At 33.9% G+C, this 19,358-nt stretch overlaps 1 protein-coding gene across 2 annotated transcripts in view; it reads left to right on the top strand.

The window, feature by feature from the left end:
- MXI1 (MAX interactor 1, dimerization protein) overlaps nt 1-19,358 on the top strand; it is a 79,367-nt gene that overhangs the window by 23,066 nt on the left and 36,943 nt on the right. The gene's annotated exons all lie outside the window — the stretch shown is intronic.

Raw genomic sequence — 19,358 nt, 5'->3', positions numbered from 1 at the left:
GGACTGTTGACCTGAAAAAAACTTTCTCTTCTAGATTTACAAATGAAACAGCCATGCTTCCTTTTGGATATAGCATGAGTCTTCGTCATTTCTGAAGTGATGATAGTTTTTATGGCACTAATTTAATCAAAGAGGTTTGAGGGTATGGTTTGATAAAATGCCCAAATCCCATTTTTGGTCAGTAGTGCTGATGTAATTTAAGCATACTTTTTGTTGTTAGTTGTTTTTATTTTCATTTTGGCTTTCTACATTTAAAAACTGGCATTTTTTTTCCTTCTGTGTGTGTGTATATAAACATACATGTACACATATATATGTATATATATGGTATAGTCATTATCATTTAATAAAGGATACATGTGTTATCAAGTAAACATAAATAATACATTTCAAACTGATGATCTTAGTATAGGGAAAATAGAGGATCCTATGAGGATATAACAGTGGACCTGATAAAGTTTGATGGAGGAAGGAAGGCTCAAGGTTGAACCTTCTGCAATCTTGCTTTCACTTACCCTCAACATTTTCTTATGTTCATATCATTATGTTCATATCTTATGTTAAATCATTTTTAATTACGACATGATCTTGTTACATATGTGTATTCTGTTACATGTACATTTGTTCAATCTTCCATTGATGATACTTAAGTTATTTTTAGATTTGTTTTTTATTCCAAGTAAGCTACTATGAATACCTTTGTGCATTTATCCACCTAGATCCTTAGGATAATCATGAAGAATTAGAGTTGTTGGGTCAAATGGTAGAATCCATCTTAAATAATAATAATAGTAACACCTTGCATTTGATATACTACTTGTATGTAAAACCTTTTAGCATTATTATCTCATTTGAATTTCAGAACAATTCTGTGAGGTAAAAGTGCAATTATTTCCCTCTTTTTTTTATTGAGGAAACTGGACTGGTATGCAAAGTAACTTCTACAAGTAGGACTAAGAGATGAAACAAATGCCACGTATTTGTTTCTCTGGGATCAGCAAACAGTCCTTAGTAATAATTTGCTAAAAACTAAGACTTGGTGACTATAATCAGAAATTTAAGTGACTGTTCTCCTTTTCCAATCTGCCAAATGGCTGAAATATGTGGTCTGTACCTGCTGCTTTAATGCCTTCCCATCAATGCTCTTTTTCACCCTTTGCAATTTACTTCCATTTTCACTAGCTATTGAAATTACTCTCTTAAAAATAATTAGTAATCAAATTTATTGAATTTACACTATGTAGGTAGAACTGTTGCTATGCATGCTTCCTTACCATAGAGGAGCTTATGGACTATTTGGAAAGATATGCTATGTATATAATAAAATGGTAAATGATACAAGCTAGATGTTATAAACAGGGCTTTTTAACTTTATATTGGATGATAGTACAGAGAGTAAATTATTTACATTTATAGAAAGAGGTTATGATAGGTTATTGTAGAATGCTGCAGATTCATAGTATGTACCTGTTCATTGATTAGCTTTCATATGCATTCAGAGACACAGGGATTCCATAACTTGGTATTAGAGTGAAATTCCTTACATTACTTACCTAGGTAATTTCTTTTAAGAGAAAATATTTGGTTTAGTAGATAATTTTGTTATTTATGTTCCTACATTTCAAGGGAAAGTGTTATGGATTTTCCTTTTATTTAGTTTTATGACATTAAATAAAAGGGTTTCCATGTGGTATTTACTTCCTTGCCTTTGTTTATCATAAGAAGTATTTTGATTGTCTTTTGAGAACACTATGTAAACACAACTTATGGAGGCTATCTGATGAGAGCTTTGAAGCCATTGGAAATGGGCATTTTTAAATCACAGAAGAACATAATTTTAGTCTTTTGGTCATATATTTTGATAAAGCACCTGGTTTTCCTTTTTCGTATTGTGATTAATTGGACTGGGACAATTTAGGTTTCTCTTTGAGGAACTAAAAAGAACCTGTGCTTTTATGTAATAAAAGAGACTGCAGGATAAAATGTAGTAAGTTTGCACTGGTATTAGAAGAAATGTATGTTTCCAGGTTTTTAATTTTGGTCACTATAGTCCTGTGTGATAGTATATGGCTATATGAATAATAGAGCAAAAGTGATCGTCAGTGTCCACAAAAACTCTGGACAACATATTGTCGTTTATACCGAGTCTGGATTGTTTTTTGTAGTCTTGGTTGGTAACAAAGTACATAAGTTACAATTTAAAATTTAGACTTCTAGGTCTGGCTCTAAAACTACGTGGTATACTTAATATTATCATTTTAGCATATTATCCAGTCAGTTATCCTTGGAAGGCAGGTTATATTCCTGGAAATAGCACTATAAATCAAAAAGAAGCATTTGAATCTCATTTTTCCATAGAATCATTATTTATTAAGAAGTTACCAAAAGCTCAAAGTCTAATAGTTTTATGGAATTTATCATAAATACCATATTTAATCCATTGACTGTTTAAAGAAACAAAATAATTTATCTGCATAAAATTCAGGTATTTTTAAGTATGTATAAATTAGAATTACATGGTGGTTATCACAATGTAAGAATATAGTGCTATAGTATATAGTTGTAATTTTCTTAGTAAGCCCTGCCTTATTTTATTTTTTTTGCAAAAGTGAATGATGGAATGTGAGCTACATGAAGTCAGAGACTTTGTTATTTTAGAGTATTTATATTCCTAATGTAGGTACCAAATAAATACTAAATGAATTAATGGCTGAATGCATTGAACATCATACTGCAGACCAAAGGTATTTTTTTAATGAAATGTTGACACGTTTTTGAGAAGACTTTTAGAGAAACTTAGGCTTAAATGATTGCTTTGTATGAAACTGACATAAGGATGTTTAATATCTTTACTCCCATTGTCAGTTTATTTGTAGCAGGTATACTCATTGAAGACAAAGTTATATATGTTTGTTTTTTTAACATTTGAAGTGAGGCCCATATTATCAGAAATAGCTGAGTAATGTTTCTTTTACTCTTTTAACAAACATTTAAGTATCAGTAGCAATTTAATATTAATTTAGTAAGTAGCAGTATGTACTTCTTACTGTTGGCCATTTTCGTAAGTGTGAAAAATAACTTGGATGTTAATGGTAAAGTGTAACAAGTGTGAGACATGGTCCAATAAAATGAAAGTCTCCTATTCTACATGTCCACAGGAAGATCTGAACACAAATGGCCACAGCATTATTCATAATCACCAAAAGCTGCAAACAGTTGACATGCCCATCAGCTAGTGAATGGATAAACAAAATGTAGTATATTCATACAACGGAATTCATACATGGTGCTTATGTCCAGCAATATAAAGAAACAAACTACTCATACATACAACAAAATGAATGAACCACGAAAACAAAGTCAGAGACATGTGTATAAAAAAAGACAAAATTAAGAGATAGAAAGCCAACCAATATGAGCTAGGAGTGGATATTCACAGTCAGTGTCTGTGAATGGACATGAGGGAACTTTTAGGATGACAGAAGTGTTCTAAAACTGGATTGTGGTAAAGGTTACACAACTGGTTAAATTTATTGAACTGTAGGTGAATTTTATAGTATGTAAACTATACCTGAATAAAACTGTCAGGTAAAAAAGATTGCTGTTCTTATTTATTTCAGTAAGATAATGAAGAGTCTTGAACATGTGGCAAATGCTAAAAGAACTGAACGAACGAACGAATGAATGAATGAATATTAAGCAATGATTCTGTTAAAACTTGAAATAAACCAGTAAGGGGTAAGGAGTGGGGCATTGAAAGAAGGCATCTCTACTGTTGTGTAGTTCCTAGAGCAAGGAGATTTAGCCATCTGCCAGTCTCTTCCCTTACTTCCTTTGAGAATCACTTTTCCATGTGATGTACCTCCGTTAGACAATACAATTCTTTGAAATAGATGTATAACATCTGCATCTGCTTCTAGTAATTTAAGGAAAAATGGAGGGATTTTAACAATAAAAATTAAGGTCAACTTTATAAAATGGGCTTCATATTTATTATGAGTAATGCTGTTAATTATGGTACCATTCTTTATCTTCCCCCAACAAATATCTACCGAATGTTATTTCATGCCTGGCTCTTCAAAATTCTGTGTAACTTCCAATATTGCTCACTCACCTAAGAATTGATTATTTCACAAATAATGTATAAGATACTTTAGTATATATTAGTGCTTGTTCATTTCTGACCCTACTAAGAATAGAAAAGTTAGGTGTCTTTTAAGTATGTTTTAACATTTTAAAAAAGTAATATATGCATATAGTTTTAAAAGTCAGTTAATACTAAATGGCTTGTAAAGGAAAAAAACATTCCTCTGCCCCATCTTTCTCCATCCAATCTCTCCTTCCTAGAGGCTATCACTTCCAATAATTTAACACCTTCTTCTGCTGTTTGCTTTCATATTTCTAAATAAGAAACTGATTCTGCTTGTTACCTGTTGACTTCCTGTTATAGAAGATGAAGATTTGACTCTCTGTACTTTTGACTAACAGCAGGTTAATCATATGCCAGAAATGAAAAAAAAGTTTTAAAGTACATGAAAGTACAGGTAACCCCCAAAGGAATGATGCTTTTAACTTATACACTTTCTAATAATTTATATTCTTAATCTCCTACAATAAGGATTTGATATTTTACTTTCATTCTTGAGTGCTTTGTGGTAGGTTAAATAATTGCCTCAATTTCAGAATGACATTTATTACTTCTGTAAAAAATGAATTTTATTGTGGTATAATTTCCATACAGTAAAATTCCCCAATTTTTAGTGTACAATTCAGTGACTTGACATATGTATACAGTTATGCAACCCCGAATGCAATTATGACATAGAACATTTTTGTCACCACAAAACATTACTTCATGCCTCTTTACAGTTTCCTATCTCCATCTCTTGTCCCTGGCAACTTCTAATCGGTTTTCTGTCGCTACAGTTTTGTCATTTCTAGAGTTTCATATAAATGGAATCATATAGTAAGTATACTCTTTGTGTCTGATGTCTTTTATGTAGCATAATGTTTTCTTGAGGTTCACTCATGTTGTTCTACATATCAGTGATTCAGTCCTTTATTTTGCTGAGTAATATTACATTGTATGGATCTACCACAATTTGTTTATCCATTTACTAGTTGATAGACTTTTAAATTGCATATTATTTTTTAGCTATTTTAAATAAAGATGCTTTGTACTGTCACAGATAGGTCTTTGTGGACATATGTTTTCATTTTTCTTATATAAATACCTGGAAGTGGAATTGCTGGGTCATATATTAAGTGTATATTTAACTTGATAAAGAAACTGCCAAACTCTTCTCCAGAGTTGCTATACCATTTTACATTCTGAGTAGCAGTGTATTGTCAGTCTTAAATTTTAGCGATTCTAGTGGGTGTGTCATAATCTCTCACTGTGTTTAATTTGCATTTTCTTTATGGATGATGATCTTGAGCATCTTTTTATGTGCTTGTTTGCCATTAATATATTTTCCTGGGTGAAATGGATGTTCATGCCCTATTTTCTATTTTATTTTCTTCCTGAGTTGTAAGAGTTCTTTGTAAATTCTGGATACAGGTTCTTTATTACATATGTGTTTTGTAAATATTTCCTCCTAATCAGTGGTTTGCTTTTGTCATTTTCTTAACAGTGTCTTTTGAAGAACAAAAGTTGCGTATTTTGATGAAACTCAGTTTATAACGTTTGTTTTTTATGGTTCATGGTAGTTTTATAGTATTAAGTTTTACATTTAGACTTAATTTTTAATAGATATAAAGTTAGTGTTGAAGTTAAATTTTTGGCAAATGAGCATCTATTTATTTCAGTACCACTTACTGAAGAAACTATACTTTCTACATTGAACTGCTTTGGCACCTTCAAAAAAAATTGACCACAAATGTCTGTCCCTTCTTTCTGGAGTCCAATCTGTTCCATTGATTTAAATATTTATCCTTATTCCAGTATTACACTGTCCTAATTACTAATTCTAAAAAATCATGAAATCAGGTAGTGTTAAGTCTTCCAATTTTGGTTATTCTTTTTCAAACATTCCTTTGACTGTTCTAGATCTTTTGCATTTTCACATACATTATAGAATCTGTCAATTTCTGCAACAAAGCCTACTAGAATTTTGATTGGGATTGCATTAAACTATAGATTGATTTGGGGAGACTTGACATACCTGAACAATATTGAATCTTCTGATCCATGAGAATGGTATGTCTCTTCATTTATTCAATTATTTAGATGTTTTTAAAGCTCAGCTGTATTATATAGTTTTTTAGAGTGTTGGTAATGTACATTTTTTGTAAGTTTATCCATAAGTATTTAATATTCTTAGATGCTATTGTACATGGCAGTTGAATTTGGTATATTGACCTTGTGAACTGACTTCACTAAACTCACTTATTAGTTAATTATATATTCTTTAGGATTTCTAAGTAGACAACAAACTATATTATTTGCAGTAGAGATATTTTTACTTCTTCCTTTCCATTCCGTATAATGTATTTCTCGCCTTATTTCATTGGCTAGGACCTCTAGTGTAGTGCCAAATAGAAGTGATGAGCATGAACATCATTGTCCTGTTCTAAGCTTGGGAAAACATGCATTCTTTCACTATTGAGTAAAACTGTAGGTTTTTTGTAGATGTCTTTTCGTAGGTTAAGGAAATTCTTTCATTTCCTGATTTGCTGAGAGTTTTTATCATGAACGGGTACTGAATTTTGTCAAAGGCTTTTTTTTTTTTTGCATCTATTGAGATTATACTGTGGTTTTTCTTTTTTATCCTGTTAATATGGTCAATTACATTGATTGATTTTTTTCTTTTTTCTTTTTTGAATCTTAATACAGTATTTCATTCCTTGAATGAGCCATATTTGGTCATGGTGTATTTTGCAATACCAATGCTAACCACCTGTAGTTAGCAGAGTCTGCAAGCTTAAGGGTGTAGTTCCCAGCATAACTGCCCTTACCATAGATGTCAGCTGCAATTCAGGAGTCTCCAGGCTACCTGCATGTCTGACCCAATTGGTTACAGATTGGGGGTTCCCATAATCCCCTCAGGTTTGATAATTCACTCACACTACTCAGAACTTAGGAAAGTGCTTTACTTATGATTATAAGTAATACAAATGAGGACCTGTCAAATGAAGAGACACACAGGATGAAGTTTGGGAGAGTCCTGGACATGGACCTTCTGTGTCCTTTCCCTGTGAAATCAGAGTGCATTGCCTTCCTAGTATATTGATGTATTCACCAACCAGGAAGCTCACCTGAACCTCAGATTACAGAGTTTTAATTTCAGTATCATGTCACAGTTGATTAAATCATTGACCACAGGATCGAATTCAATCTCTAGCTATCCTCCTCCCACTGGAGGTTAGAAGTTTGGGTTGGTATAAGTGGCTCAAAGCCCTAATCCTCTAATTGCGTGGTTGGTCTTTCTGACACAACCAGCCCCCAATTTGAGTTATCTCCTTAGCACACATTGGTGGTCCAAGAGCCCACCAAGAATACCAGAGATACTCCTGTAACTTGGAAAATTCCAAGATTTTAAAAGCAGTGTCATAGGAAATCAGGACAAAGACCAGACAAATTCTTTTTGTAAAACTGATACTTTCTACATGTTGTTGGGTTCAATCAGGTCGTGTTTTGTTAAGAACTTTTTGTGTCTATGTTCTTGAAGGATAGTGTGTGGGTTTTTTCTTTTCTCTCAGTGTAATTTCTCTGTCACATTTTGATATCAGGGTAATACTGGCTTCACAATAAGTTGGGAAATGTTTCCTCTTCCTTTATTTTTTGAAAGATTTTCTGAGGGATTGGCATTATTTACTCCTTAAATGCTTGGTAAATTTTGCCAGTGAAGACTTCTGGGCCTGGTGTTTTCTTGATGGGAAGGTTTTTGACTATGAATTCAATTTCTTTAATAGATGCAAGGCTGTCCAGGTTTTCAGTTTCTTCTTCAGTCAGTTTTCATAATTTGTGTCTTTTATGAGGTCCATTTCATACAAGTTGCTGAATTTATTGGTGTAAAGTTGTTTACAATATTCTCTTGTCATCCTTTTACTGTGTGTAGGATCTCTAATGATGCACAAGCTTTCATTCCTAATATTGATTATATTGTTATGTTGGTAATTTTTATCTATTTTTTTCTTCAATCTTAAAAGAAGTTTATTAACTTTACTGTTTTTTTTTTAAAGTGAGTTGTCAGTTTTATTGATATTCTCTACTGTTTCCTGATTTCTATTTTGTTTATTCCTCTTCTTGGCTTTATTATTTGTTTCCTCTACTTCAGAGTTTCTCATACTCAGCATTATTAACATTTTAGGCCAGGTAATTTTGTTTTTTGTTTTTATTTTGCTATCATTAATGTACAATTACATGAACATTATGGTTACTAGACTCCCCCCATTATCAAGTCCCCACCACATACCCCATTACAGTCACTGTCAATTAGCGTAGTAAGATAAGATGCTACAGAATAACTACTTGTCTTCTCTGTGTTATACTGCCTTCCCCATGTCCCCCCACCCCACATTATATGTGCTAATCATAATGCCCCCTTTCCCCCTTATCCCTCCTTTCCCACCAATCCTCCCCAGGCCCTTTCCCTATGGTAACTGTTAGTCTATTCTTGGGTTCTGTGATTCTGCTGCTGTTTTGTTCCTTCAGTTTTTGCTTTGTTCTTATACTCCATAGATGGGTTAAATCATTTGATACTTGTCTTTCTCTGCCTGGCTTATTTCACTGAGCATAATACCCTCTAGCTTCAGCCACGTTGTTGCAAATGGTAGGATTTGTTTTCTTTTTATGGCTGAATATTATTCCATTGTGTATATGTACCACAGCTTCTTTATCCATTCATCTACTGATGGACAGGTTGTTTCCATTTCTTGGCTATTGTAAATAGTGCTGTGATAAACATAGGAGTCCATATGTCTTTTTGAAACTGGGCTCCTGCATTCTTAGCATAAATTCCTAGAAGTGGAATTCCTGGGTCAAATGGTATTTCTATTTTTCATTTTTTGAGGAACCTCCATACTGCTTTCCACAATGGTTGAACTAGTTTACATTCCCACCAGCAGTGTAGGAGGGTTTCCCTTTCTCCACATCCTCGCCAACATTTGTTATTGTTTGTCTTTGGGATGTTGGCAATCCTTACTGGTGTGAGGTGATATCTCATTGTGGTTTTAATTTGTATTTTCTCTGATGATTAGAGATGTGGAGCATCTTTTCATGTGCCTATTGGCCATCTGAATTTCTTCTTTGGAGAAGTGTCTGTTCAGATCCTCTGCCCATTTTTTAATTGGATAATTTGCTTTTTGTTTGTTGAGGTGCATGAGCTCTTTATATAATTTGGATGTCAACCCCTTATTGGATATGTCATTTATGAATATATTCTCCCATACTGTAGGATATCTTTTTGTTCTACTGATGGTGTCCTTCGCTGTAACAGAAGCTTTTTAGTTTGATGTAGCCCCACTTGTGTCACTTTTACTTTTGTTTCCCTTGCCCAGGGAGATATATTCATGAAGAAGTTGCTCATGTTTATGTCCAAGAGATTTTTGCCTATGTTTTTTTCTAAGAGTTTTATGGTTTCATGACCTATAGTCTATATTCAGGTCTTTGATCCATTTTGAGTTTACTTTTGTGTATGGGGTTAGACAATAATCCATTTTCATTATCTTACATGTAGCTGTCCAGTTTTGCCAACACCAGTTGTTGAAGAGGCTGTTATTTCTCCATTGTATATCCATGGCTCCTTTTTTGTATATTAATTGACCATATATGCTTGGGTTTATATCTGGGCTCTCTAGTCTGTTCCATTGGTCTATGGGTCTGTTCTTGTGCCAGTACCAAATTATCTTGATTGCTGTGGCTTTGTACTAAAGCTTAAAGTCAGGGAGCATAATTTTCCCTGCTTTATTCTTACTTCTCAGGATTGCTTTGGCTATTCGGGGTCTTTTGTGGTTCCGTATGAATTTTAGAACTATTTGCTCTAGTTCATTGAAGAATGCTGTTGATATTTTGATAGAGATTGCATTGAATCTGTTAATTGCTTTAGGCAGAATGGCCATTTTAACAATATTAATTCTTCCTATGCATGAGCACAGCATGTGTTTCCATTTATTGGTATCTTCTTTAATTTCTCTCATGAGTGTCTTGTAGTTTTCAGACTATAGGTCTTTCACTTCCTTGGTTAGGTTTATTCCTAGGTATTTTATTCTTTTTGATACAATTATGCATGGAATTGTTTTCCTGATTTCTCTTTCTGCTAGTTCATCATTAGTGTATAGAAATGCAGCAGATTTCTGTGTATTAATTTTGTATCCTGCAACCTCTGCTGAGTTCAGATATTAGATCTAGTAGTTTGGAGTGGATTCTTTAGGGTTTTTATATACAATATCATGTCATCTGCAAATAGGGACAGTTTGACTTCTTCCTTGCCAATCCGAATGCTTTTTATTTCTTTGTGTTCTCTGATTGCCATGCCTGGGACCTCCAGATCTATGTTGAATAAAAGTGGCGAGAGTGGGCATCCTTGTTTTGTTCCCAATCTTAAAGGAAAAGCTTTCAGCTTCTCGCTGTTAAGTATAATGTTGGCTGTGGGTTTGTCATATATGGCCTTTATTATGTTGACGTACTGCCCTCTGTACCCATTTTGTTGAGAGTTTTTATCATGAATGGTTGTTGAATTTTGTCGAATGCTTTTTCAGCATCTATGGAGATGATCATGTGGTTTTTGTCCTTCTTTTTGTTGATGTGGTGGATGATGTTGATGGACTTTCAAATGTTGCACCATCCTTGCATCCCTGGGATGAATCCCACTTGATCATGATGATCTTTTTGATGTATTTTTGGACTCAGTTTGCTAATATTTTGTTGAGCATTTATGCATCTATGTTCATCAGGGATATTGGTCTGTAATTTTCTTTTTTTGTGGTGTCTTTGCCTTGTTTTGGTATTAGACTGATGTTCGCCTCGTAGTTTGGGAGTATTCCCTCCTCTTCTACTTTTTGGAAAACTTTAAGGAGGATGGGTATTAGGTCTTCACTAAATGTTTGATAAAATTCAGCAGTGAAACCATCTGGTCCAGGAATTTTGTTCTTAGGTAGTTTTTTGATTCCCAATTCAATTCAATTCAATTTTGCTGGTAATTGGTCTGTTTAGATTTTCTGTTTCTTCCTGTGTCAGCCTTGGAAGGTTGTATTTTTCTAGAAAGTTGTCCATTTCTTCTAGGTTATCCATTTTGTTACCATGTAGTTTTTCATAGTATTCTCTCATAGTTCTTTGTATTTCTGTGTTGTCCATATTGATTTTTCCTTTCTCATTTCTGATTCTGTTTATGTGTGTAGACTCTTTTTTTCTTGGTAACTCTGACTGGTGGTTTATCTTTTGTGTTTATTTTCTCAAAGTACCAGCTGCTTTCATTGATTCTTTCTATATTATTCTACTCAATTGTATTTATTTCTGCTCTAAACTTTATTATGTCCCTCCTCCTACTGACTTTGGGCCTCATTTGTTTTTCCTTTTCTAGTTTCATTGATTGTGAGTTTAGACTGTTCATATGGGATTGTTCTTTTTTCCTAAAGTAGGCTTGTATTGCAATATACTTCCCTCTTAGCACGGCCTTCGCTGTGTCCCACAGATTTTGCAGTGCTGAATTATTGTCATTTGTCTCCATATATTGCTTGATCTCTGTTTTTATTTGGTCATTGATCCATCGGTTATTTAGGAGCATGTTGTGAAGCCTCCATGTGTTTGTGGGCTTTTTGTTTACTTTGTGAAATTTATTTCTAGTTTCATACCTTTGTCATCTATGAAGCTGGTTGGTACAATTTCAATCTTTTTGAATTTACTGAGGCTCTTTTTGTGGCCTAGTATATGATCTATTCTTGACAGTGTTCCATGTGCACTTGAGAAGAATGTATATCCTGTTGCTTTTGGATGAAGTGTTCTGTAGATGTCCGTTAGGTCCACCTGCTCAAGGACATTGTTCAGTGCCTCTGTCTCTTTACTTATTTTCTGTCTGGTTGATCTGTCCTTTGGACTGAGTGGTGTGTTCAAGTCTCCTAAAATGAATACATTGCATTCTATTTCTCCCTTTAATTCTGTTAGTATTGTTTCACATATGTGGGTGATCCTGTGTTTGATGCATATTTATAATAGTTATATCCTCTTGTTGGACTGACCCCTTTGTCACTATGTAATGTCCTTCTTTGTCTCTTGTTACTTTCTTTGTTTTGAAGACTAATTTGTCTTGTACAAGTACTGCAAGTCCTGCTTTTTTTCTCCCTATTAGTTTCATGAAATATCTTTTTCCATCCCTTCACTTTTAGTTTGTCTATGTCTTTGGGTTTGAAGTGAGTCTCTTGTAGGAAGCATATAGATGGGTCTTGTTTTTTTTATCCATTCAGTGACTCTGTGTCTTTTGATTGGTACATTCAGACCATTTTCATTTAGGGTGATTGTCGATAGGTATGTACTGATTGCCATTGCAGGCTTTAGATTCGTGGTTACCAAAGGTACAAGGGTAATTCCCTTACTATCTGACAGTCTAATTTAACTCACTTCATATGCTATTACAAACACAACCTAAAGATTCTTTTCTTTCCTCCTTTTTCTTCCTCCTCCATTCTTTATATGTTAGGTATCATATTCTGTACTCTTTGTCTATCCCTTGATTGACTTTGGGGGTAGTTGGTTTGATTTTGCATCTGCTTAGTAATTAGCTGTTCTGCTTTGCTGTGGTTTTATTTCCCCTGGTGATATCTATTTAGCCTTAGGAATACTTCCATCTATAGCAGCCCCTCCAAAATGCACTGTAGAAGTGGTTTGTGGGAGGTAAATTCTCTCAGCTTTTGCTTATTTGAAAGTTGTTTAATTCCTCTTTCAAATTTAAATGATAACCTTGCCAGGTAGAGTATTCTTTGTTGAAGGCCCTTCTGCCTCATTGCATGAAATATATCATGCCACTGCATTCTGGCCTGTAAGGTTTCTGTTGACAAATCTGATGATGGCCTGATGAGTTTTCCTTTGTATGTGATCTTTTTTCTCTCTCTAGCTGCTTTTAAAAGTCTGTCTTTATCCTTGATCTTTGCCATTTTAATTATTATATGTCTTGATGTTCTCTTTCTTGGGTCCCTTGTGTTGGGAAATCTATGCACCTCCATGACTTAAGAAACTATTTCCTTCCCCAGATTGGGGATGTTTTCAGCAATTATCTCCTCAAAGACACTTTCTATCCCTTTTTCTCTCTCTTCTTCTTCTGGTATCCCTATAATGCAGATATTGTTCCGTTTGGATTGGTCACACAATTCTCTCAATAGTCTTTCATTCTTAGAGACCCTTTTTTCTCTCGGTACCACCTCAGCTTCTTCGTATTCCTCTTCTCTAATTTCTATTCCATTTACCGTCTCTTCTACTACATCTAATTTGCTTTTAAATTCCTCCATTGTATGTTTAATTTCAGATATGGAATTTCTTAATGATTGAATCTCTGTCTTAAATTTGTCCCTGAGTTCTTGAATATTTTTCTGTACCTCCATGAGCATGTTTATGATTTTTATTTTAAACTCTTTCAGGAAGATTGGTGAGTTCAGTTCATTTGCCCTTTTTCTGGGGTTTGTGAGATTTTGGTCTGAACCAGATTCCTTTGCCATTTCATATTTCTATGTGGTGCCCTCTAGCACCCAGAAACTCTAGTCTCTGGAGCTGCTCAGCCCCTAGAATGAGGTTGGGGGTTGTAACAGGGTGGCCCTGGTGCCTGGGGTGAGGGAAGAGCTGTTTCCTGATTCCTGGTTGCAGTGCCTGTCTCTAGTATCAGAGCCAGTGGGCCGAGCACACAGGTGTAAGCCTCTGTGCTTGGCATCTCTAACTATTGTAGACGGGGCCTCCCTTTGGCTGGCCTGATGCCAATGCAGTGACTGCCAGTTTGTGAGCAGGTGCCAGCAGGCCAGGAGGAAGGCTCAGCAAGCGGCTGTCGCAGTGGAGGGCCTCAGAGCTGAGTAGGCAGCCAGGAGGATGGAGCGCCTTAAGCTTCTCAAAGTTCCCAACCTGCTGGGCAGAGTGTGCCCAGACAACCTTGTCCACCTATCCCTTCTCCCACATAGCAAGCTCTGCGCAAACCCGGCCCCTTCAGCAGCCCTCTCGCTGCTAGGAAGCCTCTGAGACCACCTGCCTTTCTTTTGTCCAAGAGCTTCTTTTCCTGGCCACTAAAGATTGAATATCTGATCATTCATTTTGGACTCCACCCCTCCCCACCCAACACACACATACAACATAAGGATCGAAAACTGAACGTTTTTCTCTAAGCACTGATTTAGCTGCATCAAACAAATTTGGTAAGTTATATTTAATATCAGCTGAAGATATTTTCGAATTTCTCTGTGATTATTTTTTGATCTGTGGCTTATCTTCCAAATACTGTTATTTTTCTAGTTTTATGGATTACTAACTTAATTCCATTGTGCTTAGAGACCTTTATGTTTTTAGTACTTACAATTTTATTGAAAATTATGCTTTACAAAGTACATAACTTAAGGATGTTTATGTAGTATGCCAAAAGAGTTGTTTATGATTTAAATTAGGATATACAATATATTTGAAATAAGAATTGATTTTTACCAAATTCAGTTCATATGTAATTTTTTCATTTTTTCCTGTTCATTGAAAATGTCCATACAGAAAAGTGTACAGATTCTAAGTGTACAGCTTGATGAACTTTCACACAGGTAATGAAATAAAACATGACAGATCTTCTTAGAAACCTTTTCTTCTTTCCAGTCAGTGTCACTCCCTCCCTGAAGTAACTACTATTCTAACTTTCATACCAAAAATTAGTTATGCCAGTTTTGAACTTTATATGAATGGAGTTATGCAGTATATATGTTTGTCTGCATTTTTTCATTCACCATTATGTTAAAATCATGAAAATTTATCCATGTTACTGTACAATACTTCATTCTCAGTGCATTGTAGTATTACATTATATGAATATTTCACAATTTATTCATCCATTCTACTGTTGATGAACATGGAGTTGTTTTCAGTTCTTAGCTAGTATGAAAAGAATTAGCATTCTTTTGTGTCCTTTGTGAGCATACATTTACATATATATATTATGTGTATATTATATGTATAATATCTGTAAATATTAGTTTGGTATATGCCTAGGAGTGGAAATGCTGAGCTATAAGGTATGCATGTATTTGATATATAAGTGTTAAGGAGAAATTTATTGATTGTTGTTATTGTTACGCATCTTTTTTGGACACTTGCTTTTTTGTGGCCTTTGTTATTATCGTGATTATATTTTTGTCATTATTAAGGAAGAAGCAGTACATTGCATGGAGTAATTTTTCCTAAGTCTGCAATAGTAAAAGTTTCCTGTCTTTAATGGTTTCTTAAAACGTGGACCTTTGATAGGAACAAATATACAAAACTCTCTTTTTGGAAACATTACTGTATTAGCAGATATCATGCTTTTTCTTCTATTGTAGTGGTGTTTAATAACTTCAAGCTTTACTGACCACTTTATTATACTATTAGCAAAAAATTCTGTATCCCAAATTTATGCATATACATTTTTAATTATATACATGTATTACTATTACTAGTATTTTATAAATGCAGAATAAAATTTTAATAATAAAAAATATAAATAGAAGTTTTACTATTCCACTAAATTCATTTTCAGCCCGCTTCAGGTATATGCTTCACAGACCCCTACTTTAATGTAGCTGTAGTTTTCTGTTTTTCTTGCCTTTTTGAGTATGTGTATATAAAGTATAAGCTTTAGAGTATAGTTAGAAATTGATTTAGCTTCATAGAGTATTTTTCATTGTGTGGTGGGCAACCTCCATTAGGCGCTTGAGGACTACAGAGTAAGTGAAGCAAAAATGTTAAATTGGAGGTTGGCTCATTAATTCAACAAAAATAAAAAAGCTTTTTTTTTTCTTTTCTTGGAAGAGTATTAATTCTGGTATAGGGGCTTTCATTTTTCTTCCACCATGGCACTACTCTTTAGCCAAACTATACCATTTTGTTCAGTTTTAATTCTATGCTTTATTTCACTACTTCCACCAAACTGCCCCCTAAAAAATTGAAAGTTTGTTTATTAGAGCTGTGTTATAGTCAATGAAAAGTCACAGATCATGATTTCCATTCAAACATTGTATTAGCATGTCTCTCTTAAAGGGATACTATTTGTGAAAAAGATTACCTGAGATTCAAAGATAAAATGATAGAAGTGTCTTTTTTTTGTCCTTGAAAGTTGTTAAGCATTCAAAGTAAGGGCATCTGGAAGGAAGAAAGTTCATTAGTGTTTGTTCTTAGAGGTGTATTTTATTTGGAGGAGAAAAGTGGGCTAACCAGATGGATTATTCACCTCAATCTTACCGGATTAATCATCATTGAATATTTCAGTAGCACATTATTGGAAAAACTTAGACACATAGGCTCAGAGAGCAAAGAGGTTATTTCTGAGAGTGCTAGTATGTGATATGTTCAATTACTCACTTATTGCCAGCACTACCTGGGTTGTTATTTTCTTTATGTACATATAATGAGGCATCTTTTTCTCTGTCATAGCCTAAACCTATCACTGTCTCATAGCTGACTAAATGACCTAATTACCTATCTTTTCACTTAGTTTCTTTTTTCAACATTATGATTGTTTGTTTCTAGGCTAATTCTAAGTATTACTGAGAACCCATCAATTTATTGCCTCATGTATACTTAACATTGTTTTGGGTAGTATAGTTTTTAGTCTTGTTAAAAATAATAAAGAGTATTTCCAGTGGCTAACATTTGTTGAATACTTACTATATGGTAGATGCTTTTACATATTTTTCTCTAATTCTCCCAGTAACCCAGCTGGGACATGTGCTATTATTCCAATTCTATAGATGAGTAAACTTAATCAGAGAGGTTAAATAATTTGTCAAAAGTTATACAGCTAGTGTGAGTGATAGAGTTGATATTTAGACTCAGGACTTTTTTCTTCTAACACCACAGATCTTTGTCACCTACAGATTGTTGTTCTCGGGTTTTGCTTTGGACTTTATATCACTGCTTGTTTGCTCATGCTGTCTGTTCCACATGAAATATCCTCTCCGTACCAGGTCCAGCCTCTGCTGTTAACAAGTGTACATCATTTAAGCCTCAGACCAAATGTCACCCTCTTCTAAAATTTTCCCTGATAGCCCCATCTGGAAGTAAAGTCTGCCCTTTTAAACTCCCATAACACTTTGTACTTTTCTTGATATATTTATTTTGTCTCGAGTTATAATTATTCCTATACTTGTCATAATTTACCAACTAGAAACTGTCTTTGATACCCTGTATTGAAGATACGTAATGTTTGTTGAACTGATATTACAGGCAAAAAACCATCAAAATAGGAGTCAATACTACTGATGCTTTTTTTAAAAATCAGAAGAACATGGGAATATGGTAGAGATTAGTACATATATAGTCATTTTTGTTTCTTGGTATTTGGAAATCTTGTTAGATTTTGCTAGTGATATAACTGGATATGGCATGCATTTCCTGGTTTGGTGGAAGAGTTCATATTCCTAGCTATCATTTTATATTTTTCTAGAACGAAGACAAATAATAAAGAAAAACCTGACAGAGGTGGGAAGAACCTGCTGTTTTAATTTTGTTCACAGCAGTAGGTTAGATTATGTTCTTTTGATGCTGGCTTTGACAGTAGGCTCAATATAATATTGGAATTCAACAGTTAGTTATCGTTGGGTATTTGCATTGATGGGCTTATGTGGGATCGTCAGATTGTTTAAAATAAGTTTATGGCAAATAGTCTACCTTTTTCTAAATAGACTGTTTCCATTTATGACTTACTCTAGTTTTTCATTGTTTTTGTTTTACTTGTTCTAGATTTTCTTCTCAGATAAAAGCAATTAAACTTTCTAAGAGAGGTGGGAAATTTCATTATTTGATTTCCCATTCAAATTTTGAACACGATTTTTTTCTTTAAATCTCTTTAAAATATGCCTTTTCCCTCTTCGAACTTCTTTGACGTTTCATTTCAACAAAAATGAATCTAATCAAAACCTTTTTAAAATATATATATGGTGATAGAGCCTTGGTTGTAATTTACTGATTGGGTTTTGAACTCTGAATCTCTGTTAGATTTTCTTTTGAGGGACTTTCTGACTATGTTTTTATAGTTTTTCCATCTGAGTTGTATATATCCTTGCCATTAATTTGGCTGAACTCTCAAAGCATCCTCAGATTTTTTTTTCTTTTACCTCCTTTTTTGAGGGGTAAGTCCTTTCATTATGATAATCTCTTGAAAATGAACATTGGTCTTTTTCATCCTGTGCCACAGGGGACAGTAACGTAGAGAAGCCTTTTGGCTCTTGAACTAAATAGTAGCTAAAATTTTCACAAGTTATGAGACTAACAAAAGCACTCTGTTATTTAGAAATTTGATTATTAAATATCCATTGGAATAGTAAATTTGATGAAACTAATCAGTAATTTAATATTCAAAAGGCTTTTGACATTAACCAGAATATATTAAATGATGGAAGTTTTAGTTCTGGTGACAGGAACCTAAATTCTCCTTAATTTCTGTATTGTTAATACTAAATTATTGTAAAAGTTAACATGTTCATTTGAGAACTAGTGTTACATAATTCTAATAGTAGCTAACTTTAGAGTTTTTATATTTTACTGTTCATTGTGGACTTGTTTATTCCTCATAACAATCATATGCATCAAGTACTGTTATTTTTTTCTGTTTTTCATAGATGAGAAAACTGAACACAGTGAATTGAAGGGTCTGTAACAAGGCTACGCAGTATTTGAACCCAGGCAGTCTAGCCTTAGGGTCTGTGCTCTTAACATCTCTTAAGTGGGCTTATGTGGGATCATCAGATTGTTTAAAATAAGTTTATGGCAAATAGTCTTCCTTTTTCTAAATAGACTGTTTCCAGGGGTTTGAAGTAAGAAATACCTGGATTAAATCTTGGCTTCTTCTTATACTCTTGGGACAAGAACATGCCTCTTGACCTCTCTGAGCCTCAGTATTCTTGTTTATAAAACAAGGTTTGTTCGGGAGATAAAAATAAGGTAATGTATATTAACTGCTTAGCACACTGTGTTGCAGATGCAGCACGCTTTTTCAATACATGATAGATATTATCATAACAAATACGGATAGGCAAGACAAAAAAAGGTCACAAAAAGAAAACAACCATTTTTAGCATTTTGAGGCATTATCCTCCCAGTCTTTAAAAAATGTGTTTCTTGATTTTGTTAATATATCCTTTTATTTTTTATTTATTATTTTTTGTCCTTGTATAACTTGTTTAGGTTTCACACAAAGTATGAAGGGTTGAATTTG

This window comes from Manis javanica, chromosome 7, assembly GCF_040802235.1.
Source record: "Manis javanica isolate MJ-LG chromosome 7, MJ_LKY, whole genome shotgun sequence".
Taxonomy (NCBI): Eukaryota; Metazoa; Chordata; class Mammalia; order Pholidota; family Manidae; genus Manis; species Manis javanica.
The sequence above is the reverse complement of the archived record's forward strand: the minus strand, read 5'-3'. Positions and strand labels throughout refer to the sequence as shown.